This window comes from Pongo abelii, chromosome 10 (assembly GCF_028885655.2).
Source record: "Pongo abelii isolate AG06213 chromosome 10, NHGRI_mPonAbe1-v2.0_pri, whole genome shotgun sequence".
Classification (NCBI taxonomy): Eukaryota; Metazoa; Chordata; class Mammalia; order Primates; family Hominidae; genus Pongo; species Pongo abelii.
In genome coordinates this window covers 6328695-6356694 of record NC_071995.2, presented here as the reverse complement: position 1 = coordinate 6356694, position 28000 = coordinate 6328695, and the positions used below count along the sequence as shown (strand labels likewise).

Genomic DNA, 28000 nt, shown 5'->3' with positions numbered 1-28000 from the left:
ACTGACTCTGCGCTTGGCTTTGTGATTTGCTGTGGCCAATAGAATGTGGTAGAAGTGATGATGGACTCGTTCTAGTCTTGGAGCGCCAAAGGCTTTGTCCACATTCATTGTCTCAGGAAGCTTCCCACCATGATGAGAAACAAGCTCAGGAAGACAAGAGACCACGTGCAGCAGAGTAAGTCATCCTAGCTAAGGCCATCCTAGACCAGGCAGAGGAAAGTTGACCCATAGCCACAAACGCACGAGGGAGCCCAGCTGAAATCTGACTAACTTGGACCAAATCAGCAGAATGACTTAGCCAACCTGATTGATTCATGTGCAAAAGTACATTTTTATTATTAGCCTGTTAGTAGATATTTTTGGGTGCTTGTTGTGCCGCACTAATGTGGTGTTGGAGAATGGATACAACCATTTACCAGCTCTGTGATCTTGGGAAAGTTATTTAATTGCTATACTTTTTTTTTTTTTTTTTTTTTTTTGAGACAGGGTCTTGCTTTGTTTTCCCAGGATGGAGTGCAGTGGCGTGATCTTGGCTCACCGCAGTGTCGGTCTCCCGGGCTCAGGTGGTCCTTCTGCTGCAGCCCCCCGAGCTGCTGGGAGTACAGGCGCGTGCCCCCACGCCTGGTTAATTTTTGTATTTTTAATAGAGACAGAATTTCACATTGTTGGCCAGGCTGGTCTCGAACTCCTGACCTCAAGTGATCCACCCACCTTGGCCTCCCAAAGTGCTGGGATTACAGGCGTGAGCCAGCACACGCAGCTGATTGCTATATACCTCAACTTCCTTGTCTGTAAAACGGGAATGTAGTGGATACTGTTGACAGCTTCAGCTGTGTCTCCTCTCCCAGTGATTGCTTCAGCTGAAGAACTGCTTCACTCAAGGTTCTGCTCCCTTTCCTGGGGCTGCCTGTATCCACTGGCTGGCTGATGTGGAAGTATTAAAGTCTGGGCCCCTTGTTCTAGTTGGGGGCAACTCTGCAGGGCCATCCTAGCTGCAGAGCTGCCTGTGGCTGCTGCATCATTCCCCTACTGCCTAATCCTGTTTCATTTCTCCACAAGGGTCAAATTCAAGAGACTTCCAAATCAACCTCTTACATTCATGTCCCCATCTTAGAATTTGATTTCCTGGAACTAACCTGTGGGGAGTGGATACAAGTGACTACGTAGCAAGATCTGGCCAATGAGATAAAAGCAGGTATGTTCCTTAAAACTGCCTGTGGCCGGTGGCTCACGCCTGTAATCCTAGCACTTTGGGAGGCCGAGGCAGGTGGATTGCCTGAGATCAGGAGTTCATGACCAGCCTGGGCAACACAGTGAAACCCCGTCTCTACTAAAATACAAAAAATTAGCTGGGCATGGTGGTGTGCACCTGTAATCCCAGTTACTCTGGAGGGTGAGACAGGAGAATCACTTGAACCTGGGAGGCGGAGGTTGCAGTGAGCCCACATCACGCCACTGCACTCCAGCCTGGGCGATAGAGCGAAACTCCATCTCAAAAAAAAAAAAAAAAAATACTGTTTTGCCTTCAAACTTTGGATCTATTACTACTATCAATAGCATTTTGAAAAACTGCATACATCTTTGTATATTTTTGAATCTAAAACCTTTTTTATATTTTAAAATGTAACGTTTGGCATATTATTAATGTTAACATTTAAGATGAAATAATTCCCTTTAATTTTAACTTTTTATTTAAAAATTCAAGGTTTTAGAAATTTGCAAGAATAATATAATGACCTTTTGTATACCCTTTACCTACAATTACTGATATTTTGCCCCATTTGGTCTCTCACGTTCTCTCTGCATATCACTAGAATTATTGATATATAATTAAAACAGAAATATTTTATATATATATATAATTTTTTTTTTTGAGACAGGGTCTTGCTCTGTTGCCCAGGCTGGAATGCAGTGGTGTGATCATGGCTCACTGTAGCCTTGATCCTCTCACCTCAGCCTCCCAGGTACCTGGGACCACAGGCACCTGCCACTGCACCTGGCTAATTTTTGTATTTTTTGTAGAGACAAAGTTTCACTGTGCTGTCCAGGATGGCAGAAATATATCTTAAATATATATTCAACTTAAAAAGAAAAAGTTAATTGAGATTGTACTCTTCCCCAGTGAGATGGACAGAGCTACCTCTGTAACCCCAAATTTTTTCAAAGAGAGGCAATATATGCGGGGGTTTGGCTCATGTGTGGATTTAGGCAGCCTTGGTCTGAATCTTGGTTTTGCTACTTACGGGCTGTGTGATCTTAGACAGGTTGTTTAACCTCTTTGTGCCACAGAATCTTCATAATATTTGTGTCTACATCATATGGTTGTGGTGAGGACCAAATGAGTTAATATATATAAAGTACTTAGTTAGAACATTACCTGATATATTGTAAGTATGGTTTATGTTTATGATATAATCGAGTGTATCAGTGGATGAATAATCATTTATTGCTAGAATAATTAGGGTGCAGAGCAAATTAACAAGAAGATATATCACCAGTAAGTTGGAGGTTTCCAAAAGATGTATTCATGATCATTGTTCAATGCATTATTTACAGTACAATCATATCTCAGCGGTAAGTTAATCTAAGACCATGGTAGGAATAAATAAATGAGCAGAGAAGTGATTGATAAAGGATAGCAAATTGGAGACATGTAAAAAAAATTTTTTTTAATGACTGAGGTAGGCTCAGTGGCTCACACTTATAATCCCAGCACTTTGGGAGACCGAGGCAGGTGGATCACTTGAAGCCAGGAGTTCGAGACCAGCCTGGACAACATGGTGAAAACCCTCTATAAAAAAACAAAAATTAGCCGGATGTGATGGCTCCCGCCTGTAGTCCCAGCTACTTGGCGGGCAGAGGTGGAAGGATCGCTTGAGCCTGGGAGGTGGAGGTTGCAGTGAGTCAAGATCATGCCACTGAACTCCAGCCTGGGTGACAGAGTGAGACTCTGTCTCAAAAAAAAAAAAAAAAAAAAAAGTGACTTTCCATTATTCAATAATTGGGAGCAAAAGGGAATGAAGATTTTTTTCCTGCAAGTCTTAGTAAATAGAGAACACTAAAGTGCCTTTGATATATGTTCATTTAACTGGAGGAGGAAATGTTCATCTATTGAAAGTAAATGTGAAACTTTTCACTTCCCCCTTCTTTTTTTTTTTTTTTGGAGACAGTTGCCCAGGCTGGAGTGCAGTAGGTGTGATCTCGGCTCACTGCAACCTCCACCTCCTGGGTTCAAGCGATTTTCCTGCCTCAGCCTTCTGAGTAGCTGGGATTACAGGTGCCCGCTGCCCACGCCCAACTAATTTTTGTATTTTTAGTAGACATGGGGTTTCACCATGTTGGTCAGGCTGGTCTCGAACTCCTGACCTCGTGATCCGCCTGCCTCAGCCTCCCAAAGTGCTGGGATTACAGGCATGAGCCACTGCACCTGGCCTCACTTCCCCCTTCTTGAAGTTGTGCAAAATATTTGGAGAAGAGCAGTCCCGCTAGAGTGGCGGACAGCCTGGCTCTGGGCTCCGTGTGAGGGTTCAGAAGCTGCTCTGCGGCAGATCTGCCTCGAGCTTCACAGGAGATCAGCCTTGTCCGGGTGCTTTTAAGAATCATGATGCTCTTTAAGATAGATAAGGCATGGAGCTCTGCCTCAAGCTTATCTCATGCTTATCACATGCATGAGGTAAGGTGCTATCGCTATCAGTACTTACTACCTGACTCTCCCTCAGCACTCAAGTATTCCTGGGGAGCTTTGGGGGTATGGAAAGTAATACTGTCCCTACTCCTGCTTCACCCTATCTGAGCCCACAACATCCCAACATATCTTCTTAACTTCACATTTTGCCCTTTACAAAAATATATATAGGACAGAGAAGACACGAAGACCTACAAGAGGTTTGTGGTGATTTCATTAAACAAAGACTTGCCCACACTGATATTATTATTTATTTTTTAAAATTTTATTTCAATAGTTTTTGGGGAACAGGTGGTGTTTGGTTACCTGGATAAGTTCTTTCTTTAGTGGTGGTTTCTGAGATTTTGGTATACTCATCACCCGAGCAGTGTACACTGTACCCAGTGAGTAGTCTTTTATCCCTCACCCTCTCCCACCCTTCCCCCTGAGTCCCCAAAGTCCATGATATCATTCTTATGCCTTTGCATCCTCATGGCTTAGCTCCCACTTATAAGTGAGAACACACGATGTTTGGTTTTCCATTCCTGAGTTACTTCCCTTAGAATCGTGGTCTCCAACTGCATAATATGTATCACATTTTCTTTATCCACTCGTTGGTTCAACTCAAACCAATGTTATGAAGCATCCTTTTTTCAGGGCCATGAAGCTTTTATGCTCCAAGCATTCTATCTTAAAATTTGGGAAAGTTGAGAGGTTGTGTGGTGCCTGAAGTGTTCTATGTGGCATGGGTTATTATTATGATTGTTCTTGTTATGCTCAAGAGAGCCACCTGCCTGGCCTCCCGTAGCACTGGGATTACAGGCGTGAGCCACCGCGCCTGACCAGCATGGATTATTTCTTAACACCCCCGCTTCCTCTACAAAAGTTATTTTCAGCAATAATCATGAACTGAAGTTTTCATATTGGCCCTCATAAAACAAAAATATTACAACTTGTAATTTGCCTTCCATCTCACTGCTTTTTTTTTTTTTTTTTTTTTTTTAAGACAGAGTCTCACTCTGTCACCCAGGCTGGAGTGCAATCTCAGCTCACTGAAACCTCCGCCTCCTGGGTTCGAGTAGGTCTCATGCCTCAGCCTCCCAAGTAGCTGGGATTACAGGCATGTGCCACCATGCCCAGCTAATTTTTGTATTTTTAGTACAGACAGGGTTTCACCATGTGAGCCAGGCAGGTCTTGAACTCCTGGCCTCAAGTGATATTCCCACCATGGCCTCCCAAAGTGCTGGGATTACAGGTGTGAGCCACCACACCCGGCCTCCTTTTCACTGTTTTGAATTTTTAACACAAATAGAAAGTCCAAGTAGATAAGAGGAAAATAACTCAAGTTACTCCTTTGTCTTTGCAATCATGGCACTATCATTGTGTCTTTTGAATCTACCTTTGAAAGGCAGAGATATGTGGTTCTGTTAGTGGAAAAAAGGGTCTTGATCCAGAGCCCAGACGGTTCTTGGATCTCGCGCAGGAAATAATTCAAGGCGAGTCACAGAGTGCAGTAAGAAGAGAGTTTATTGAAAGCTATTCTGTTTCACAGGAGGGTGTCCTCAGAAAGCCAGCAGAGGACTGCCCCGGCTTTGCTTTAAGTTTTTCTCATATAGGGGTCTTGTCGATGTAAAGGTTAAACTAAGCTGTGTCTACATGTGGGTGAGCAGACTGCATGAGAGAGTTTATTACTCTGTTGATTTAAAGAAAACTGTCCTTGACGTTTTAGCTTGTAAGTATTAATACATCAAGGTATAACAATGATTATCTTCAGAGCATATGTTGATACGGGTATCAGGACATGAGGACTCTCCATTGTTGTCAGAGCTTGTCTTTGTAGGCATCTTTAGACTGTTTCTTCAACTGTAAACACACCATGACTATAGGCTGTGATCAGCAAGGAATGTGCCTTTCTAGCTTTTTGTGTGTGTGTGCCTTTCTAGTTTTAAGATGGAGTTGATTGTCCGGGTGCCGTGGCTCATACCTATAATCTCAGCACTTTGGGAGGCCGAGTCGGGAGGATTACTTAAGACCAGGAGTTGAGACCAGCTGGGCAACATGGGGAGACCCTGTCTCTAAATTAAAAAAACAAAACAAAACAAAAAGATGGAGTTGAGTGTAAAATGGTGTCACTCTGGCTCTCCCAAGCTCCTGCTTCCACAGCAGCTCCACAGGAACGGAGGTGCTGACCAGCCAGAAGGAAGAAACCCAAGTAGCTGAGTCTGCGGATGTTGGGGGCCCACTGTATAACGAGTTTTCAGCTTTAATTTCTGCATAGGAGATAATGTTATTTAAATGCTAAGTTATAAAAACAAGTTAACTTGAAGTTCACATTTTATTTATTTATTTATTTATTTATTTATTTATTTTTGAGATGGGGTCTCACTCTGTCACCCAGGCTGGAGTGCAGTGGCCTAATCTCGGCTCACTGCAACCTCTGCCTCCTAGGTTCAAGTGATTCTCCTGCCTTAGCCTCCTGAGTAGCTGGAATTACAGGCGTGCACTACCATGCCTGGCTAATTTTTGTATTTTTAGTAGAGATGGGATTTCACCATGTTGGCCAGGCTGGTCTCGAACTCTTAACCTCAGGTGATCCACCTGCCTTGGCCCCCCAAAGTGCTGGGATTACAGGCGTGAGCCACTGTGCCTGGCCGAAGTTCACATATAATTAAAACTCAGTGGTAATGACAGCATTTATTTAGATTTAGAACTTAGACCAATAAAATACTTTTTCTGGGAGGAATGTTTTATCACTGACATTGTTTAGGATTGCTGGCCCAGGTGATAAGAAAGAACTTTCGTTGGTTACTCGTTTACAATTCTCTAAGGACAATGCAGTCTCTATTCCCTGCCTTGGCGGTGGTGGGGAAACGGTTTTCACTACCCTGCTATTGCCTACCACTGATAAGAGGTCTACCTTTCTTTTATAAAGTGGTGGAAGGGTGACTCATGTCAAAAGGCTGGCGGGACGCCAGCCAGCATGAGTCCTTGGCCCCTCTCCTACTTCGTTCCTATCCTGTCCTGTTGTCCATCCTGCTGTTTGGACAGATGTTGCTGTCCTGGACCTTGAGGCTGAGAGACTTGCCCTAGGGCTGGCACACGGGAAGGAGCCTAGGACCCCGGCACTTCATCAGCACTCCATGGGAAGTGCTCCGTCTTCAGACTATGTGAGGGAGAAGTAAGATCTCATCTTTTCTGGGGTCTCACTCTCCCGCCCAGGCTGGAGTGCAGTGGTGAGATCTCAGCTCACTGTAACCTCCGCCTCCTGGGTTCAAGCAATTCTCCTGCCTCAGCCTCCCGAGTGGCTGGGATTACAGGCGCCTGCCACCACGCCCAGCTAATTTTTGTATTTTTAGTAGAGACGGGGTTTCACCATGTTGGCCAGGCTGGTCTTGAACTCCTGACCTCAAGTTATCCACCCACTTCAGCCTCCCAAAGTGGTGGGATTACAGGCATGAGCCACCATGCCTGGCCCTCTTTTCTGAGGTTTCTGACACTTTCAGGGATCAGGGACATTTATGCCAGAGTCCCGACATTTAAGCTGAGGTCTGAAGAATGAATAGGTATTTTGTGAGTAAGAAGAGGGAAGAGAATTTCAAGGAGTTGGGGGCTTGGGTAGGAAAGCTAAGAGCCAAGAGACCACATGGTGAGTTTGAGGAATGGAAAGAAGCTTTCGATGGGGGAGCTCAGAGTGCCAGGGCATCTGGAATAGGAACCCCAGAAGGACTTACTTGTGCAGATGATTGATCTGTGCTCGTTGGCATTACGTAATATTCTGTCTGGGAGTTCTGGGGTGCTAGGAGGTTCTCAGAGGCCAGACCACGAAATCCAGGGCCTCACCTTCCCAGGGTTGTCCCAGGTAACCTCTGTTTGTAAAGAATCCTGTTTATTATCTACTGACTCATGGTCATCTGTGGTTGCCATGGTTCCCACCAACAATGAAGCATAAATCCATTCCTAGAGGGTGGGGTCTGCAAGGTGGGGCTGTCCTCTCCCAGTTCTGGCTCAGAGCTCCTCGCAGCTTCCCAGCCTGCAGCAGCGGGGGTGGGGGGAGTGTCTTTGTCTATGGAATCTCAGATGTGGGGCTCCTTGGAAGGCTAGGACAAGGAGCTGAGTGGAGTGAAGGGACAGATCTTTGCAGTCAGGGCTGGGGCCACGTCCATTGAGTGAGAGAGAACCGGGCAGCTCTAAGCTGATCAGAAGCCCTGTTACCTCTGCATAACTAGAGGAGGAGCCCAGCAGATGGAGAGAGAGACTCCAGGAAGAGTTAGAGCAGGATTAGGAGACCTGGCCCCTTTCTTCACTGGGGACAAGCAGAGTTTGTTCCCCAAAGTGGTGGCAGATACGTAAATGCGAAGCTGGGAGGAGCAGTTGTTTGGCAACTGGCAGAGATGTATATATGATGTATAAAGGAACCAAGAGAAGGGGAAGTCAGAGGGACAGGTGGACTTTGGAAAGATTATTTCATTTCACACATTTGCACAAAGGCTTATAGGTTACAAAGCATTTGTGCATCTATTTTCTCATTTGCTTGTCACAGAAGCCCTGTGAGGAAGCCAGGGCAAGAAATATCAATCCATTTGAAAATGAGTAAACATTGGCTTATAAAGGTTGCTTAACATAGCCAAGGTCTAAAACAGGACTAGAATTTAGAGCTCCTGGCTCATAGTTCAGTGCTTTCTTTAAACTTTTTTTTTTTTTTTTTTTTTTTAAATAGAGATGGGTCTCTCTGTGTTGCCCAGGCTTGTCTCTAACTCTTAGGCTCAAGCAGTCCTCCTGCCTTGGCTTTCCAAAGTGTTGGGATTACAGGCTTGAGCCACCACACCTGGCCCAGTGCTCGCTCCTTCCTTCCTTCCTTCCTTCCTTCCTTCCTTCCTTTTCTCTCTCTCTCCTTTCTTTCTTTTTCTTTCTTTTCTTTCTTTTTTTCACACTCTTGCTCTGTCACCCAGGCTGGAGTGCAATGGCAGGATCTCGGCTCACTGCAACCTCCACCTCCTGGGTTCAAGCAATTCTCCTGCCTCAGCCTCCCAAGTGGCTGGGATTATAGGCACCTGCCACCACGCCCAGCTGATTTTTTTGTATTTTTAGTAGAGATGGGGTTTCACCATGTTGGCCAGGCTGCTCTCAAACTCCTAACCTCACGTGATCCACCCGTCTCGGCCTCCCAAAGTGCTGGGATTACAGGTGTGAGCCACCATGCCTGGCCGCCCAGTGCTCTTTCTATCAAATAAATGTCTCAAACTTGGGCTTCCATGGGCCATTTTAACGGGTGTTTAATACACACCAAGTGCCAAAATTTTGGGTCAACTTAAAAAATTGTCAGCTGGGCGCCGTCAGTGGGTCATGCCTGTAATCTGTGCACTTTGGGAGGCCAAGGTGGGTGGACCACTTGAGGTCAGGAGTTCATGACCAGCCTGGCCAATATGGCAAAACCCCATCTCTACTACAAATACAAATATTAGCCAGGCATGGTGGTGGGCGCCTGTAATCCCAGCCACTTGGGAGGCTGAGGCAGAAGAATCGCTTGAACCTGGGAGACGAAGGTTGCAGTGAGCCAAGATCATGCCACTGCACTCCAGCTTGGGTGATAGAGTGAGACCCTGTCTTGGAAAAAAAAAAAATTGTCACTGCCAGCGTGGTGGTGCACTGCCTGTGGTCCCAGTTGCCTGCAGAGGCTGAGGTGGTCGGATTGCTTGAGCCTGGGAGGTCAAGGCTGCAGTAAGCCATGATGACACCACTGCACTCCAGCCTGGGCATCAGAGCAAGACCCTGTCTCAAAAAAATTTTGTCTTAAATTTTAAAATAATGTATTAAAACACAAAAAAAGTAACAACAGTGTCTCTGTTTTAAATCAAGGAGAAGGACATTGTCATCTTCATTAGACTTTATATTCAGCTTGGTGTCAGACTACTATGGTGGACATTCTCAGGGAAGGTGATTTGCCACACCACCAGGACCTACATCTGTAAGTACACTACACTCAAAATTTGGAAGATTGTTCTAACCCTGGGTGATGGTGGAAAATAGATTTCTTATCCAACCCTTGGCTTCGTTGGAAAGTACTTCATGTTCTGATGTTGAATTTCAACTATTTTTTTATTGTGGTAAAATATACATAACATGAAGTTTACCTTTTAATCTCAGTGGTTTTAAAATATATTCAATAATATGTTTTTTATTTCTTTCTAAAAAAAAAAAATCCAATGTTGGGAAACAGTAAAGCGTTGATGTTGCAACTGTGCCAGAGTTCTAAGTTCAAGAAATCCTGGTATTTTATTTCTAACACTAAGGTTGTAAAATGCTGGTCCTGAGTCATAGGTTCTGGTGTGTCACTAAGATACACTACTTGAACAAACCCTTTGCAATTAGATGAATGCTCTTCGTTAGCATATCAATGTCACAAAGTGTCATCCTGCATTAAAAAAAAACTTGTGTGATGGAAAGGAAGAAGTAAAACTATCTCTGTTTGCAAATGACATGATATTATACATAGAAAACCCTGAGGAATCTACAAAAATAATTAGAATTTACAAAAAATAATTAGAGCTACAAACCAGTTCAGCAGAGTTGCAGGACACAAGATCACTTACATTACTAGTTCTGGGCTCTTCTATATACAAAAATCAGTTGCATTTCTATGCACTAGCAATGAATAACCTGAAAATGAAATTAAGAAGACCGTCTGCTTAGAATAGTATCAAAATGAATAGAGTACTTAGGAATAAATTTTTTTTTTTTTTTTTTTTTGGAGACGGAGTCTCACTCTGTCACCCAGGCTAGAGTGCAGTGGAAACATCTCGGCTCACTGCAAGCTCTGTCTCCCGGGTTCACGCCATTCTCCTGCTTCAGCCTCCCAAGTAGCTGGGACTACAGGTGCCCGCCACCATGCCCGGCTAATTTTTTGTATTTTTAGTAGAGACGGGGTTTCACTGTGTTAGCCATGATGGTCTTGATCTCCTGACCTCGTGACCTGCCCGCCTTGGCCTCCCAAAGTGCTGGGATTACAGGCGTGAGCCACCGCGCCCTGCCAGGAATAAATTTAACCAAAGAAATGCAATAATTGTACACTGAAAAATATTGTTGAAAGAAATTAAACAAGGTCTAAATAAAATCAAAGGACAGCCTATGTTTATTGTCTAAAAACTTAATATTGTTAAGATGTTGATACCAAATTTATCTACAGATTCAATGCAATCCCTGTTGAAACTGTCCCCTCAAGCCCCAGAAATGGACATGCTGATCCTAAAATTCATACAGAATTGCATGGGACCTAAAATACACAAAACAATCTTGAAAAAGAACACAGTTAAAGGATTCATACTTCCTACTTTTCAAAACTTACTACAAAGCTACTGTAATCAAGATGATGTGATATTGGCATAAGGATAGATAAATAGATGGATGGAACAGAATCCAGTCCACGCACCGACGGGAATAGAATCCAGTCCACACACCGACAGAACAGAATCCAGTTCATACACCGCCAGAACAGAATCCAGTCCACACACGGGTGAAACAGAATCCAGTCCACGCACCGACGGAACAGAATCCAGTCCACACATCTATGGTCGATTGCCTTCTACCAACATTACCAAAACCATTCAGTGGGGGAAGGAATAGCCTTTTCAACAATGATGCTGAAACAAATCGATGTCCACATGCAAAAGAATGAATTTGAACTCATATCATACCATACGTAAAACTTAACTCAAAATATATCAAAGATCTAAATGTAAGAGCTAAAACTATAAAAGTCTGAGAAGGAAACATAGGTGGAGCCTGGGCAACATAATGAGACCCTGTCTCTACAAAATATTTAAAAAATTAGCCAGCCATGATGGTGTGCTACTTGGGAGGCTGAGGTGGGAGGAGCACTGAGCCTGGGAGGTTGAGGCTGCAGTAAGCCAACATCGCACCACTGTACTCCAGCCTGGGCAGTGGAAGGAGACCCTGTCTCAAAAAAAAAAAAAGGGGGAGGCGGGAAACAGGTGAAAATCTCTATGATTTTGAATTAGGAAATGGTTTCTTAGAAATGAGCACAAGAATCAAAGAAAAAATAAAATAAATTAAGAGAAATCAAACTTTACTAAAATTAAAAACATTGTAGGTTAAAGGATACCAACAAGATAGTGAAAAGACAACCCACAGAATGGAAGACTATATTTGCAAAATATCTATCTGATAAGGGCCTAACATCCAGAATATGCAAACAACTCTTTTTTTTTTTTTTTTTTTTTTTTTTGAGATGGAATCTCTCTGTGTCTCCCAGGCTGGAGTGCAATGGCTCAATCTCGGCTCACTGCAACCTCCACCTCCTGGGTTCAAGTGATTCTCCTGCCTCAGCCTCTTGAGTAGCTGAGACTGCAGGCGCACGCCACCACGCCCGGCTATTTTGTTGTTGTTGTTGTTGTTGTTGTTATTTTAGTAGAGACAGGGTTTCACCATATTGGTCAGGCTGGTCTTGAACTCCTGACCTCAGGTGATCCACCCGCCTTGGCCTCCCAAAGTGCTGGGATTACAGGTGTGAGCCACTGTGCCCGACCTATACAAAGAACTCTTACAACTCAACAGTCAAGACAACCCAATTTGAAAAATGAGCAAAGCATCTGAATAGTCTTCAAAGAAGATACAGAAATGGTTAATGAACACATGAGAGGATGGTCAACATCATTAGTTATTAGGGAAATGTAAAATCAAAACCACAATGAGATATCCCTTCACATCCACTAGGATAGCTATACAATAAAAAAAGGGAAAACAGGCCAGGCGCGGTGGCTCACGCCTATAATCCCAGCACTTTCGGAAGCCGAGGCGAGCAGATCACGAGGTCAGGAGATCAAGACCATCCTGGTTAACACACAGTGAAATGCCGTCTCTACTAAAAATACAAAAAATTAGCTGGGCGTGGTGGTGGGCACCTGTAGTCCCAGCTACTCGGGAGGCTGAGGCAGGAGAATGGCGTGAACCTGGGAGGCAGAGCTTGCAGTGTTGCAGTGAGCTGAGATCACACCACTGCAGTCCAGCCTGGGCAACAGAGCGAGACTCCGTCTCAAAAAAAAAAAAAAAAAAAAAACCAGTGTTGGTGTGATTATAGAGAAATTGGAACCCTCATATACTGGTGGTGGGAATGTAAAGTGATTCAGCTGCTGTGGAATACAGTTTGGCAGCTCTTCAAAAGGTTAAATATAGAATCACCATATAACTCAGCAATTGCACTTGTTGGTATATATCTGACAGAAGAGAAAACATGTTCACACAAAGACTTGTACATACATGTTCACAGCAACATTATTCATAATACCAAAAAGTAGTAACAACCCCAACATCCATCAAGCAATGTGATGAATGAATGAACTAAATGTGGCATGTGTAGTCCCAGCTATTTGAGAGGCTGAGGCGGGAAGATCTCTTGAGCCTGGTAGGTTAAGGCTGCAGTGAGCTAAGATCACGCCCTACTACACTCCAGGCTGAGCAACAGAGCGAGAACCTGTCTTCAAAAAAAAAAAAAAAAAAAAAATTAGCCAAGGTAATTCAAAGGTCCATCCAGTGATGTGATTAATGAATGAACAAAATGTGGCATAACCATACAATGGAATGTTATTCAGCCGTAAAGAGGAATGAAGTTCTGTTGCATACTACAACATGCATGAAGCTTGAAAACATTTTGTTAAGAAGCTGGTCAGATATTGTATGATTCCATTTATATAAAAAGTCCAGAATAGGCAAATCCATAGCGACAGAAAATAGATTAGCAGTTGCCAGGGGACAGCATAGGGAGAGAATTCGGACTAACTTTTTTTGTTTTTGTTTTTGTTTTTTAAATATGGTCTCACTTTTTCACTCAAGCTGGAGTGCAGTGGCACAATCAGAGCTCACTGCAGCCTCAACCTCCCAGGCTGAAGTGATCCTCCCACCTCAGGTGTACACCACCACACCGGGCTAATTATTTTATTTTTTGTAGAGATGGAGCTTGGGCATGTTGTCCAGGCTGGTCTCAAACCCTTGAGCTCAAGCGATCTGCCTGCCTCGTTCTCCCAAAGTGTTGGTATTACAGGTGTGAGCCATTGTACCTGGTCTTTAAAATGGTGACTTTTTTTTTTTTTTGAGACGGAGTCTTGCTCTGTTGCCCAGGCTGGACTGCAGTGGTGCGACCTCGGCTCACTGCAACACTGCAAGCTCCGCCTCCCGGGTTCACGCCATTCTCCTGCCTTAGCCTCCCAAGTAGCTAGGACTACAGGAGCCCGCCACCACGCCCAGCTAATTTTTTGTATTTTTAGTAGAGACGGGGTTTCACCATGTTAGCCAGGATGGTCTCGATCTCCTGACCTCATGATCTGCCCGCCTCGGCCTCCCAAAGTGCTGGGATTATAGGCGTGAGTCACCGCACCTGGCCTAAAATGGTGACTTTTAAATTATGTGAACTGTATCTCAATAAAAATGCCAAATTAAAACAACGCAGTTCACCTTTGCCCTCTAGGGTCAGAGTAGCTCATGGTGTGTGTGTGGAGTGGGGCATTGGAGCAACGGGGAAGCATTCCCTTGTACATGCTGCCTGTTTCCACATGACCACGTCAAAAGGAATGTGTCCTCTGTGACTGCAGCCTGAGTCACATGAAAGCCATTTCAGTCCGTACATAAGGAGTTTAGCCATAAAGAGGACTCTCGCTGGGCGCGGTGGCTCACGCCTGTAATCCCAGCACTTTGGGAGGCCAAGGTGGGCGGATCACGAGGTCAGGAGTTCAAGACCAGCCTGGCCAACATGGTGAAACTCCATCTCTACTAAAAATACAAAAACAAAAACAAAAACAAAAAAACAGCCAGGCATGGTGGTGCACACCTTTAATCCCAGCCACTCAGGAGGCTGAGGCAGGAGAATCGCTTGGAGGTTGCAGTGAGCTGAGATCACACCACTGCACTCCAGCCTGGGCAACACAGCGAGACTCCGTCTCAAAAAAAAAAAAAAAAAAGGACTCTGCCACCACATACACATCATGGTGACTGCTCTTGTGTGCTGGTTGCCATTGTTATGTGACATACAACAGTGGCATCTGATAAAACTGCTTCTCTGTAAGTGTTAATGTCATTAACCTCCCCGTTGGTTTGTCTGGCGTCTCTGCCATCCAGTGACTTGCAGCTGTACGAGTGAGGGCAGTTTTGAAGGATATGCTATATTCTTGCACAAAATTAAATTTTTATTCTGGGAAATGTTGCTTTCTGCTTATTTGGGAAAAAAAAAAAATCAGTAGACTCTGATTGTGACTGATACAAAAGATCTGATGACTTCGAGCCAAGATCTGATATTTCATAGCAGATAATTTCCTGGGGACAAGGAGTGAATAGCCAGTAAAACTCAGTTTCTAGATACTCTCTGAGGTAGCTCTTCTCTACAGTTTCTCTTTGCTGCTTGGGCTAAATAATCATTTGCATTTTTCCTTCTTCCTAACACATACAGCTATTTTATATTCCCAGTGAAATCCTGTTCACTGTTTATACGGATGACATTATTCTGAGCTGTCAGATATATATTTTCATTTTCATTGCTACTCTGATGAGTCAGTGAAGCACTTTTGAGCCATTTAATAACTTTTGTAATTTGAAGATATTGCACAACCATATGAATGCATAAAGCATATTTTAAAATATAAACAAAAACATGCATAGGATGGAAAATAAGATTAGCCCAGGTGGCTGGGCACAGTGGCTCATGCCTGTAATCCCAGCACTTTGGGAGGCTGAGGTAGGAGGATTGCTTGAGCCCAGGAGTTGGAGACCAGCCTGGGAAACATAGTGAGACCTTGTTCCCGCAAAAAATAAAATTAGCCAGGCATGGTGGTGCATGCCTGTGGTCCCAGCTACTTGGGAGGCTGAGGTGGGAGGATCTCTTGAGCCCCAGAGGTTGAGGCTGCAGTGAGCTGAGACTGAGCCACTGCACTCCAGCCTGGGCAACAGAGTGAGACCCTGTTTCAAAAAACAAACAAGCCAACAAAAGGATTAGTCAAGGTAATTCAAGCAGTCCTGGAAACCCCTTGTGCCAATTTTAAGATTGTAATAATTATTAAAAACATAATCATTATTAGAACATAATGATATTTCTGTGACAGCCATAATCACTGTCATTTTTCAGATCTATGAAAAGTAGGGGAACAAAATTGTTGATCACGTTGTCCTCTGAAACTGTCTACCTGAGGACCTGTTGAGTAAACTGTCCTTGGGCCTCACTCTGAGAAACATTTCACTGCCTTAAGAGATATCAAATTCCTAAGAGATGGGCTGTGGGGAAGATGACTGAAGGACAGATGGGTGTACAGAGGCCATCTGGAGGCTTGAAGGGAGACAGAGTGGACTTGGGCATTTTCCAAGTCCTACATTTCTTCCTCTGGCCTGGGAGTACGTGGCAATGATTATGGTCTACCACCAGAGGGCACTGTGGCACTAGGGACGCCAGCTTTGGACCCCCGGGTCTGGCGTTCCTATTCTTCTCCACGTGTTCTTGAGGGCTACCCACCTTTCAGCTCTTTAACCACATTAATTTCGTTTCTTTCCTTACATTCAGGTTCTTAACCTGGCAACCATGGTAGGACTTTTTATGGTCAGTGAACCTCAGAAGTTATATATATATGTCTGAGTAAGTGTATCTACCTCTATCTAGAGGTAGTTTTATAGTTGTAATCGAGTTCTCAAAGGTGTATGTGACCGTCTTCTCCCACCAAAAGTCAAGAATTATTGCCTAAGTAGTAGTACCCCCTTGAAGGGATAGCATACAGTGATGTTAGGGACCAATTGGTTGACCAGGGGCAAACACTTTATATAGGTTATTTAATACAAGCCTCAAACTACCTTGCAAGATGTCTCCATTTTACCAGTGAAGAGCCTGAAGTTCAAAGAGGCTAAAGACTACCCAGGTCACACAGCTAGGAAGTGGTGAGGCTGGGGTTCAGTTCCTGGAGTGTCCAACTCTGTGCTGTTGCTGCACTGAGAGACAGCCTCACCCATTCATCAGCAAAGATGTGGAAGGCACCAAGGACATGCCCAGAGCTGTGCTGGGTGCTGGGGATAGTCTGGCGACCAAACAGCGTTGGTTCCTGACTTCGGGGAGCTTCATGCCTGGAGGAGGTGGTGGCGGCGGTTGTGGGGGTGGGAGATAGACACTAAACACACCAGCGTGTAGCTACACACTGGGAACTGTGCTCCAAAAGAAATGAACAGGGTACAGCAGAGACCGTGGGGAAACCTGCAGTTCCACTGGCTAGGGGAGGCCTGTCCGAGGAAACAGCATATTAGCTCAAGGTGAAGCCGGGACAGTCTTCAGGGAGGGAGAGCCTGGCCTGGCTGGGCAGGGGGTACAGTCAGCAGGGCTTTCTAGGCCAGGTCAGTAATTCAGATTTTATTCTAAGGGAAACAGGACACCATCGTGGAGTTTAAAGCAAGGGAGAGGCTGGGCCAGTGGCTCACGCCTGTAATCTCAGCACTTTGGGAGGCCAAGGCAGGTGGATCACCTGAGGTCAGGAGCTCGAGACCAACCTGACCAACATGGTGGAAGCTGAGGCGGGAGAATCACTTGAACCCGGGAGGCAGAGTGAGCCGAAATCACGCCATTGCACTGCAGCCTGGGCGACAGAGCAAGACTTCCTCTCAAAAAACCAAAAAGTAAAAGCAAGGGAGAAAGAAACTTGGGCTAATTTATGGGTTTTTCTTTTTAATCATGGCAAAACAAACAAACAAACAAACCAAAAAAACAGAAAATATACCATCTTAACCTTTTTTTTTTTTTTTCCTTGAGACGGAGTTTCGCTCTTGTTGCTCAGGTTGGGGTGCAATGGTGCGATCTCCGCTCACCACAACCTCCGCCTCCCGGGTTCTAGGAGTGTTAGGATTACAGGCGTGAGCTACTACGCCCGGCCCCATCTTAACCATTTTTAATGGTACATTTCAGTTGTGCTAAATGCATTCACACTGCAGTGCAACCTATTTCCAGAACTCTTTGCACCTTGCCAAGCTGAAACTCTGAACCCATTAAACAATAACCCCCCATTCTCCTCTCCCCCGGGCAGCTGCCATTCTACGTCCGTTTCTGTGATCTTGACGACGCTAAGTGGAATCATACAGTACTTGTCCTTGGCTTATTTCACTTTGCATAATGTCCTCACTGTTCTTTCATGTTATAGCATGTGTCAGAATTTCCTTCCTTTTTAAGGCTGAATAATGTTCCACTGTATGTAGCATTTTGTTTATCCACTCATCTGCTGATAGACACTGGGAAGTTTCCTTTTTTTGTTTTGTTTTGTTTTGTTTTTGCAGCAGAGTCTCACTCTGTTGCCCAGGCTGGAGTGCTGTGGCACAAACATAGCTCACTGCATCCTCAACCTCCTGGGCTCAAGTGATCCTCCTGCGTCAGCCTCCCGAGTAGCTGGGACTACAGGCAAGCACCACCACACCAAGCTAATTTTTAAAATAAAAAAAAAAAATTTGGACAGACAGAGCCTTGCCATGTTGCCCAGACTGGTCTTGATCTCCTGGGCTCAAGTCATCCTCCTGCCTTGGCCTCCCAAAGTGCTGGGATTATGGGTGTGAGCCACTGTACCCCGGCAGGTTCCATCTTTTGGCTGTTGCGAATAATGCTGCTGTAAACCTGGGTGTACAGGTATCTCTTTGATACCCTGCTTTCAAGTTTTTTTTATTTTTAATTAATGTTTTAGAAATTATAAAATACATGAACTTGGTACAAATTCCAGAATCACTCTGGCTGGGGTGGAGGAGAGATTGGGCGCAGTGAAAAGTGCAAGGGTGTTCCGTGGTCTGGGTCAGAGTTGGGCTGGCCTGTCATGTAGTGTGGGCCTGCTGATGGGACGGGTGGACAGTGAGGCTCTGTTTTAAGGTCCTGGAGGCTTTCAAGTGGTGAGGTCAAGTAGGCAGTCAGGTATGAGTCTTGAGCTGAGTGGACGTCTGTGCCGGAGAGAGACTTTGGGAGTCAAGGTGCTGGGGATGGTATCTAAGGTAAGCGATGGCCTAGGCCTAGGCAGATTGCAAATGGAGAGGAAGGGGGCCGAGACCAGCCCCTGATGCTTAGAGTTGGGTGGAGGAGTGCAAATGGAGAGGAAGGGGGCCGAGACCAGCCCCTGATGCTTAGAGTTGGGTGGAGGGGGCACAGAGTGAGAGGAAAAGCAGGGGGCTCAGTGCCAAGAGCTGACTGAGCAGGGAGTGGCCCACAATGGAGGTGTCCGCTGTGAAGGATGATGGGGAGAGGACGAGGCACCCACTGTGCTCGGCAGCGCAGAGGCTGTTGGTGACTTGGACAAGAGCAGTTTCAGCCGGGAGGGAGCGGCAGAGTCCAGGCAAGAGAGAATGGAGGTGAGGGAGTGCAGCCTTGTGAGCAGGCAGCTCCGGAGAAGCTGGGCTCTGAAAGACAGCAGAGAAATGGGGCAGTCGTGAGTGAGGGGGAGGTGGAAAGGAAGGCGCTTTGGGTGATCGTTTTGGCTTTTTAAGATGCCCGTGCTACCAAATGCATGTTTTTTGTTTGTTTTGTTTTGTTTTGTTTTAAGACAGTCTCACTTCTTCACCCAGGCTGGAGTGCAGTAGCACGATCTCGGCTCACTGCAACCTCCATCTCCTGGGTTCAAGCAATTCTCCTGCCTCAGCCCCCCGAGTAACTGGGATTACAGGCGAGCGCCACCACGCCTAGCTAATTTTTGTATTTTTAGTAAAGATGAGATTTCCTCAGATTGGCCAGGCTGGTCTCGAACGTCTAACCTCAGGTGATCTGCCCGCCTTGGCCTCCCAAAGTGCTGGGATGACAGGTGCGAGCCACCGCACCCAGCCCCCAAATGCATGTTTTGATGCTGAAGGGAAGATGTGGCAGGGAGAGGGTAAAGGTGCAGTCGGCAGAGTGGGGACACATGAGAGGACAGAGCCCAGGGCGCCTGTGGACGGCTGGCTTTTGGGGGCCCCTCTTCTGTGCTATCAGGAGAGAAATAGGAGGCGGGGTCTCATGTAAGTGGTGAATTTGGCCTTAGGAAGTTAAGAAAGTTCTTGTCTGATGACTCTACATTCCCCACGAAGGGAGCAGTGTGTCAGGTGAAATCGGGGGCGTGGCTGGGGGAGAAGAGTTCTAGGCCGCTGGAGACTGTGCATGGTGGCTACAGCGGAGAGTGGGCGAGAACCTACTTCACAAACATCTTAGGTCTGTTGGTGCCACTGGGAGCCCACTGGAGGGTGGCGACAAGAAGTGACAGTGCCCTCATCTGCTCTGGTGGTTGTTTCCTCCACCAATGCTGGGCGCTGTTGGCGTGGCCTGGAGCGGTTCATCCGGGGCAAGGCTTTGTCAGGAGAGTATGAGGGAGGGAGAGAGAGGGAAGAGAATGGGGGACTTCTGCAAAGGAGTGGCTCTCACGAGGAACACTTGTCTCTCTGCTGGTTGAAGTGAGAAGCCAGAGGAGGGATGGCTTTGGGGGACAGGTGGACAGAGAGGGAGATGGAGCCAGGGTCTCGGAGGTAGGTCAGTTTCAGGTAAACGACAAGGTCAGGATGTGCCCCAGGAGTGGGAGGCTGGGGTGGAGGAAGTGGTCATCAGAGCAGAAGAGGACAAGGAACAAGGAGGTCCTGGTGGCAGACGGGTCCCCCGCCCGGATGAGGAGGCTGCCTGGAATAATGAGAGGAGTGGGTGCAGAGCAAGATGGGAGCCAGGGGCTGAGCAGGAGGCCGATGGAAGACAGTGATGAGGAGAAAGTGCTGGAATGGGATGCCCCGAAAGGATGTTCATAAGGAGGGGGTGGGGTGGGAGCGGGGGTGGGGCATAACTTCTGGAAGCAGCCATGTGGAGCCTGGAGGACACCAACCTCACTTCCTGCTCCTAAGGTGTGTGGGGAATGTGAGAATAAGATCAATGCTAGATGTGAGGAAGAATTTTCTGACCCCATAGGATATGAGGCATGAAGACTGGCCACTAAAGGAATGCTAGGAAGTATCTCTTTTCTTTCTGGGGAGGTTTAGGACCAGAACTAACTCCCACCCCCACTCCTTCCCTTCCCTCTCCTCCAGTCTTTCTGAGGTCTGTTAGGCACTGCCTGGCTTTCCTTCGGTCTAGGTTTCATTCACTCAGCAAACCTATTGAGCCCCAGGAGCTGGCCATTCTAGGAACTGGAGACACAGCAGGAACAAAACAGGAGGAGTTCACTTCCCAGCAGAGGGTTTATTTAGGTTTGTTCTTGGTGCAAAGCTATCCAAAGGGAGAGTTACTCATGGGTACTGGAATTGGGATGTGGAGTGAGTTCAGAGAGTGAGTCACTCTTGCTGCCTAGGGGTGGGGAAAGGTGGAGTGGCAGTGGCTGGAAATGGAAAAAGGCCAGAACTTGGTGTTTGAGGACTGAGGCTGTGTGGCCTTGAGCAAATCATTTGTTTTTCCTGTCGCTGACCTGGAAAGCAGGGAAAAGTCCCTCATTCCCCACATTGCTGTGGAATTAAATGAATGTGCGGTCCAAATAACTAAGAGCTATGCAAATGATCCTTAAGCCATTCCTTAAGTCTTCACTCCCTTCTCCTAGTATGGGCACAACAATAGCAGCCCCCTCCCGCCCAGGTAGGTGTATTAAATACAAAACTATGTGCAAAGTCTCAGCACAATGGTAGGTGGCACCGGGTAAGTGCTGGTCACCCTCGTTAGTCCAGTCTCTGTTCAACGCCAGTGAATTCGCCACCATCTCAGGACCCAGCTCCACCAGGAAGGAGAAATGGGTAACTGTCCCAGGCAGAGGGCTGTGAGTCAGGGTGCTGGGGCCAGACATGGATCTGCTGGGCACTCACATTCAGGACCTTAGTCCCTTGGGGGATGACAGTGGAGGAGGAAGCCCCCGATGAGGAAGGCTTTTCTGCCTGCTTCTTTCTCCCTTGCACCCCAGAGCCCCTCATCCATCCATTCATTTCGTACATTTCTGTTGTGGGACTACTGTGGGCAAACGGGGCTTACAAGTCAGGATCGGGTGGAGAGCAAGACAGACGAGGCCACTGCTGTCAAGGGCCTGCCGACCAGGCAGGCGCAGGATCAGGTCACTTGCCGTCTCCCTGGAAGCTAAGGGCTATTTCTGGTCTCTCCTCTGCAGGCTGGGGGGGTAGTTGGGCTGTTCCAGCTTCCAGTTCCCACTTGGCCTTGGCTTGGGGTACCAGGGGAGGGCCCTGAAACTCATTTTTTAGAAGCAGAAGTGGGCGCGGGGGCAGTAGCTCATGCCTATAATCCCACCGCTTTGGGAGCCGAGACCGAAGGATGGGCTGAGGCCAGAAGTTCCAGACCAGCCTGGACAACACCGCAAGACCCGGCCTCTACAAAAAATGAAACAATTAGTCGGGTGTGGCGGCGCGCCCCTGTGGTCCCAGCTACCCAGGAGGCAGAGGCGGGAGGATCGCTTGAGCCTGGGACGTGGTGGTTGCAGTCAGCCGACATCGCGCCACTGGGCTCCAGCCTGGGCGACAGAGCGAGACCTCATTATCTACAAGAAAATGGAAAAATACTCCCCCATTTGTCCTTGGATTCCCGGGTTGCCGCCGATTGGCGCTTTCTCGCCTGAGCTCAAAGCCAGCTCGGCGCTCCGAGGAGGGCGCGGGAGGGGCGGGGCGGGGCGGGGCACCCCGGCTGCACTTCCGCGCGTGGCCGCGAGGGGGCGCGGCAGGACGGGGCTGCCAGGGCGGCCGCGGGTGAGTCAGGGCGGCGCGAGGATGAGTCAGCCCTCCGTGGGCTTACCGCGCCCCCTCCGCCCCTGGCTTCCCCGCCCGCCCGCGCCCTGGCCTCCGGCTCGCCCTGACCCTCGGGGATCCCAGGCTCTGTGCTGCCCTGCGTCCTCCCAGGACTCCCCTGCCGCCAGGAGACCGCGCCTCCCGGGAACACAGGGCAGGGCGCGCGGGCCTGGGCCGGGCCGTTCCCGCGGGCCCTCCCGTCGCTCGTTTCCTGGGGCCGGGCGTGGCTTTCCTCCCAGAGCGGGTTTCGGGGCCGGCCTGGGTTGGGTCCGGATTCGAGGGACAGCTCTGCCAAGGCCCGGCCATGGGCGGCCGCCGCGGGGGAAATGAGCCCCCTGGCAAAACACATGGGGAGAAAGCCCGCTCTGTTCTTGGGTGTGCCCCGGTGTTTCGGCCTCTTCTCAGAGCGAATCAGGAAAAAAGAGGAACTCCTGGGTGGGTCCCCGCTTGGCAGGTTGAAGAAGGTGTCCTGACAGGATTTGGCGCAGAAGCCGAGTGTGTTAAAGCTGCAGAAAACTTGCCAAACGTGGTCCACTGGCCTCACCTTGGAGATCCCGCCCAGGGACGCAGGGACTCTCCAAAAGTGCCAGAACTCACAAGTCAGCCCTGCTGGGCCTCCCACTCTCAAGGTGCATGCAGAGTGCCTAAAATAGTGCCTGGCGTGTAGTCAGCACTCCACTAAGATTGCATTTTACAGATACAGGTGACCCTGAGCAACAGGGCGTTCAACTGCGAGAGTACGTTTATTCGAGAATTTTCTACTGTCTCTGGGACAGCAAGACCAAACTTCCTCTCCCTCCTCCCCCTCTTCCTCAGCTTTTATGCCTGATCTACTTCCATTTATGAATAGTAAATACACTTTCTCTTTCTTATGATTTTCCTAATAATATTTTCTCTACCTTCCTTTATTGTAAGAGTACAGTATATAATACATATAACATCAAATACGTGTTTACCTACTGTTTATGTTATCTGCAAGGCTTCTAGTCAACAGTAGGCTATTGGTAGTTAAATTTTAGGGGAGCCAAAAGTTATACTCAGGTGTGGGAGCCTGTAGTCCCAGCTACTCAGAAGGCTGAGGTTGGGGGATTGCTTGAGTACCCGAGTCCAAGACCAGACTGGACAAAAGCGAGAACGCTGTCATTGAAAAAAAAAATTATGTTTGACTGCTTGAGGATTGAAGCCCCAGTGCTTGCATGTGTTGTTCAAGGATCAACTGTATTATTTTATGTGTATAATTTGAGGTATATAATTATATTTATAGATGTGTTTGTGCGTCTGTGACCCCAGCTACTGGAGAGGCTGAGGCAAAAGAATTGCTTGAACCTGGGAGGTAGAGGACAGGACTCCAAAAGCAGCACTCACCTCTAACCTCTATTCCAAAACCGCCCTAGTGGGAAAATCCTGGGCACTCTTTACCAGTGAGAAGAAAGGGAGTCCACCCTGAAGTTTGTAAACATAGCTGCACAGGAAAATCACAGGAACCATTTCTTCGAAGTATAGATTCCTAGGGCTACCTCAGCCTAGCTTGTGGAAATCCTGATGCTCAGGCAGAAGCACAGATTTACTCAATAGGAATCTCTTGGGAGGTGAGTGCTGCTTTTGGAGTCCTGTCCCTTCTCAGCCTCTTCTGGCCCCTGCCTCAGTTTACTGGATTTCTCTCCTTACCAGGCACCAGTATTCTCCCCCTCCCAGTGGTGTTCATTCCCTCAGAGGTTCTGGGCAGAGTAGACCCTCCTCTGAGCTTTTCACCTGGGGTTGGACCCTTGAACCCTGAGGGCTCAGAGTGGCCATGCTGGCAGCCCGGGAACTATCGTGAGCTCTCACATCTGTCTGCTTCTCCATGCGTGTGTCTGCTTCCCTGTGTGAGCTGGAGGGAGGGATCGCATCTCGCCTCCTGTGGGGCAAGTTGTTTCTACCTCTCTTTCAGTGTTGCTTTCCACCCTGGAGTAATGTTGGGTCTGGTATCTGCCAGCTTCATAGCATTTGTTATTTTTTTTTGAGACGGAGTCTTGCCTTGTCGGCCGGGCTGGAGTGCGGTGGCGCGACCTCGGCTCACTGCAACCTCCGCCTCCCAGGTTCAAGTGATTCTCGTGCCTCAGCCTCCCGAGTAGCTGGGATTACAGGCATGTGTCTCCATGTCCGGGTAATTTTTTTCATTTTTGGTAGAAATGGGGTTTCACCATGTTAGCCAGGCTGGTCTCGAACTCCTGGCCTCAAGTGATCCACCTGCCTCGGCCTCCCAAAGTGCTGGGACGTGAGCACCTGCACCTGGCTTGATAGCCCTTTTTATTCTTCTTTGGATAGCAGGTATTTTTCCTGGGTTCCAAGTGTTAAGCTAGGAGTCTAGGGACCTGTGTTCTAGACTCACTGTGTACCCTGGGACATGCCATTTAACCTCTTTGACCCTCAGTTTCCTCACCTGTTAAATGGGTACCTCACAAGATTGCAATGTGGTTCAAATAAGATAGTCTGCAAAGACATGCTTTGGTGACTGTGAGTGACACCAATGTGATCCTGATGGAGCTTTCTCTAGCCTAGTTGGCAGAGTGAGGGGTAATTGCCCTTTTTAGGAAACCCCCAAGATGTCAGCAGCTGATATTAAAGTCTCTGACAATGGGAGGTCCTAGAATCTTGCCTCTGCTCCTCATTGAATCCGAGTGTACGCACTGAGTGCCTGCTGTATGCACCCAGCATGGCGGTGGGTTTGAGGCAATTCTGGGCTGTTTGTAGGGCAGTAAGGCAATCCACATAGGGAGGTAACCGTATCATGCTGGGTGAGAACTGCGTGCTCTGAGCAGTGAATGTGTTGGAATTTTACCGGGGTAGTGCAGCCTATGTGGCCAGCGATCAAAGACTTTATGCAGAGGAGGAATCTGAACCAAATGAGCTCAAGGGGGCAGGTTGGAATTAGGAGGGCGGAGAGGAGGATTAGAGCAAAGTGGCCCTGAGAGGGGCTGCAGAGCAGGGCTGAGGGGAGGCCTGTGGGAGAGGAGGGTGGCTTGGCGGGCTGCCCTCGCCCTGCTTCCTGGAGTAACCCGGCCCAGCAGGACTGACCAGCATCAAAAGCCTGTGTCACAATGAAGTCCCCTGATTGAGGCTGTGGCCCCCTCCCTTCCCACCTTTGCCTTTCTAAGCAAAAAGGAACATCCTTCTTCTAGGAGTCCCTCCTGGAGGGAGACCTGGTGCCCTGTCTGTCTAGAATCTGCAGCCCCCTGGTAACCATTTTTGCTGCATTTACAAGGAGGGAATACTAAAATCCCCTTCCATCCTGGGCCTTGCTCCTTATCCCACTGGCAGGGGCAGGGGCAGGGGCAGGACAGAGTTTGGTATGCCCTGGTGTCGCCACACCAATGAAAGCTGCCTGCTGACCACAGGCTGAACGTTCTAGGTGGCAGGTCACCCCTCCTGGACAGCGGCCATCTGCTGTAATCCTCCCTCCTTCGCTCTGGGTTCTCTGGTACCCACTGTGCCATCTCCCTCTGTAACTTCTTCCCCTCTCCTTTCCTCTCCCCACAGCATGGTATGCCAGCCTGAGCTTATCACCCTACCCTGAGCCAGCAGCATCCATTGTTCTTGTGCTTGGGAGTGGAGCAGCAGGGGAAGTCACTCTGGGGCCAAGAAGGAAGGAAAGAGGGATGGGACTGAATGGGTAGGTGATGGAAAAAGTGACTTCCAGCCATTCCCTGGCCTGACCTGGATGGCAGCTTAGCGTGGTTGCCATGGTGATAGCCAAACACCCACACCCCTCCCCCCCAGCCCCAAACTGCATAATGGTGGTTGTGCCTTTTCCCAGCTGGAACCCCTCAGGCTTCTGCCTGGTGTGGAGTTCAGGTTCCTCAGGCTGAGCTGCTTTTGCCTCAGTTTCCCAGCCTGACCAAAGGAAGCAGGTGGGGCCTCTGGGATAAAGAGCGTGTGCTGGCCCTTCCCTGTGTGCCCCGCAGACACGCACTCCACCCCGCTCCCATGCCCCAGGGCCCACCAGGCTGACTTCTGCGCTGCTTCTGCCGGGTTCCCTCGCCATCTGGGTTCCGGTCAGCCAGCGGGAGGCACCAGCAGGAATCGGAGGGTGAGAGGAGAGTAGATGGGGTGCCCACTCCCTGCTGGGCTGCTGGTGGGCAGTGGCTACCTCCCTCTCCTGAAGGCCACAGCCCCTGTCAGCAGCTCCCACCGAAGCTCCAGGTCTCCTGGGTCGGGTTCCCTGCTCCTTCCCCTGCTCCCCAGCCCTGGAGGGGAGGGGCCTCGGCTCTTGCTGGCTGCAGTGGGCCTCACTGTCCCTTGTTCCTTGTGGATTTCCCTCAGCCCTGCCCACCTCTCCATGATAAGCTCTTCTGTTTAATTCTCCTTGGTCACCCCTTTTGGATACATTCTGTTTGCTGCTGAGACCCTGACTGCTACAGAGCACGTCTCAGCAATGAAGCGGGAGGCTGGACACCGTGGCTCATGCCTGTAATTCCAGCACTTGGGGTGGGTAAGGTGGGCAGACTGCCTGAGCCCAGGAGTTTGAGACCACATGGCAAGACCCTGTCTCTACAAAAACTACACACACACACACACACACACACACACACAATTTAGCTGGGCGTGATGGTGCATGCCTGTAGTCCCAGCTACTCAGAAGGCTGAGGTGGAAAATCACCTGAGCCCTGGAAGCCAAGCCGAGCTGAGCAGTGCTGAGCTGAGCAGTGAGCTGAGGTCACGTCACTGCACTCCAGCTTGGGCAATGGAGTTTGTCTCAAAAAAAAAAAAAAAAAAAAAAAAAAGGAAGGCAGGTGGCTGTCTCCGGACACCTTTTTTTGTGGTCAGGGCTCTGGCAGGCTGAATGTGTGGGTGGGGTGGCCTCCCAGGTGTAATCTGAGATGCACCCAGAAGGCTGCCCTGCCTGGAAATAGCCAGGCTGAAACCTGAAGTTAGAGGGCCATTCCTGTGGTCTAAAAACTCTCGGTAAAGACACCACATTCCCCAGGAGGGTGGACATCATACCCAATCATTCATTTCTCTACCTGCCTTAGTTTCATCAGATAAGAAGCTTGACTGCAAACTTCAGAAATGCTAAGACTGCGTCTGTCTTCACTGTGTAGACATGGGGCCTGGTGCTGAGGAGGTTGAAATAAACATCTGTTGAATAAACTTATTTACCACTCAACAGTGAGTGGTGAGTGCCTACTATGTTCCCCTATGTTCCAGGTGGAGTCATTGGGAAGCAGCATTTTTAGTCTGCTGAGGTTGCTCGGGAATATGGAGTTGGGTGGGGAGCTGTTGCTGCATGTCTCAACACAGCACCTTTCCAGGTGCACAGAGCCAAACCCCTTGCAGCTACGTTTGACTCTGTCTCACACCAACACTCAATCCATTAGGAAATCCTGCAAAGCAGATCCGAACCCAGCCACTCCTCACCCCGTCCACGGCTGCCAGCTGGCTCTCCCACCTGGAATCCTGCTTGACCTCCTCCCTCCTCACTAGTTTCCTAACTCCCACCTTCCCCACCTCCCACAGTCTATGCTCAACACCAGTCAGAATGATATTTATTTATTTATTTATTTAAGACCGAGTCTCACTCTGTTGCCCAGGCTGGAGTGCAGTGGCGTGATCCTGGATGATCCTGGATCACTGCAA

General features: G+C 48.1%; 1 protein-coding gene and 1 long non-coding RNA gene across 6 annotated transcripts in view; one reads left to right on the top strand and one right to left on the bottom strand.

The window, feature by feature from the left end:
- Positions 1-7551, bottom strand: part of PLEKHG6 (pleckstrin homology and RhoGEF domain containing G6) — a 34632-nt gene extending 27081 nt beyond the window's left edge. The window contains exon 1 of the mRNA XM_054527868.2: positions 7396-7551. The gene's annotated coding sequence lies outside the window, so the exon portion shown is untranslated. The remainder of the gene's footprint in view (positions 1-7395) is intronic.
- On the top strand, positions 66-27562 carry LOC129049303 (uncharacterized). 5 transcript variants are annotated; one of them, XR_008512294.1, is made up of 5 exons: positions 66-175; positions 1060-1195; positions 9521-9629; positions 25904-26036; positions 27397-27562. It is a non-coding gene; the product is annotated as an uncharacterized LOC129049303 (long non-coding RNA). The 5 variants fall into 5 exon arrangements; XR_008512295.1 differs by lacking the exons at positions 66-175; positions 1060-1195 and adding an exon at positions 7589-7642; XR_008512296.1 differs by lacking the exons at positions 66-175; positions 1060-1195 and adding an exon at positions 7627-7708.
- Positions 27563-28000: the final 438 nt, after the last annotated feature.